We start from the raw sequence: 1,142 nt of genomic DNA, 5'->3' as shown, positions 1-1,142 counted from the left end.
TAGACACCTGTAGTGACCACTTAATGTACTCAAATATCTTGAAGTTACTTAGTAAGGACGAGAACAAATAGATAAGTTTACTTTGTGACTATAATAGTACCTCTTTGTAAACAAATACACGTTATAACAGATGTACCTGAAGATAGTTCCTTTGTTTTGTCTTGTTTTGTTTTAAATATTTTATTTATTTATTTATTTGACAGAGAGAGCACAAGTAGGGGGAGCAGTAGAAGGAGAGGAAGAAACAGCCTCCCCACTGAACAGGGAGCCTGATGCAGGACTCAACCCCAGGACCCTGGGATCATGACCTGAACTGAAAGCAGATGCTTAATAGACTGAACCCCCCAGGTGCCCCTGAAGGAAGTTTCAATAAAGAGTAGATTTTCCCCTATCGTCTTTGGTACATGATTAAGTTGCTTACATAGCTCCTTAACTCAGGCAAAGAGGACACACTTCATCTTAGCCCAAGTGGAAATTTGGAATGAGAGGTATCTGAATTAATCAATTAAGATAATAAGGGGCACCTGGGTGGCTCAGTGGGTTAAAACCTCTGCCTTTGGCTTGGGTCATGATCTCAGGTCCTGGACTCGAGCCCCGAATTGGGCTCTCTGCTTGGCGGGGAGCCTGTTTCCTCCTCTCTCTCTGTCTGCCTCTCTGCCTGCTTGTGATCTCGCTTTCTGTCAAATAAAAATAAATAAATAAAGATAATAAATTAATAATTTTTTTTTTTATTCCCCCGAGGGGAGTGCACCGTTCCTGGAAGTACTGCAATACCAGGTCGATGCGTGGAGTGGACGGAGCAAGCTCCTATTCCATCTCCCTGCTCCAAAAATCCATTTAATATATTGTCCTCGGATAGAGGACGTATCAGATATTAAACTGATAAGAACAGATACATAAATTAAATTAATAAATTTTGAAGGTAAAAATGGTATTTGCTGTCAAAGGCACAAGGTTGAGACCGATCACAGGTATTGTTCTGTTTCCCTAGTGTTATGTAATAAGCCTGAACTTAGGAGTTATTTAAACAATGACTACCTTAATTTTGCCCACTGGCTCAGTGGGGACAGCTTTTCTCTGTATTACGCAGCATCAAATGGGATGGCACAAAGGCTGGGCCTGGAGTCATCTAAAGGTCTGCT

At 41.3% G+C, this 1,142-nt stretch overlaps 1 non-coding gene across 1 annotated transcript; it reads right to left on the bottom strand.

Moving 5' to 3' along the window:
* Positions 1-740: 740 nt before the first annotated feature.
* Positions 741-926, bottom strand: LOC131817298 (U2 spliceosomal RNA). The gene has a single exon (XR_009348481.1). It is a non-coding gene; the product is annotated as a U2 spliceosomal RNA (small nuclear RNA).
* Between the last annotated feature and the right edge of the window lie 216 nt (positions 927-1,142).

Source organism: Mustela lutreola, chromosome 15, assembly GCF_030435805.1.
Source record: "Mustela lutreola isolate mMusLut2 chromosome 15, mMusLut2.pri, whole genome shotgun sequence".
Classification (NCBI taxonomy): Eukaryota; Metazoa; Chordata; class Mammalia; order Carnivora; family Mustelidae; genus Mustela; species Mustela lutreola.
Note: the sequence above shows the minus strand (reverse complement) of the source record. Positions and strands in the feature narration are given on the sequence as shown.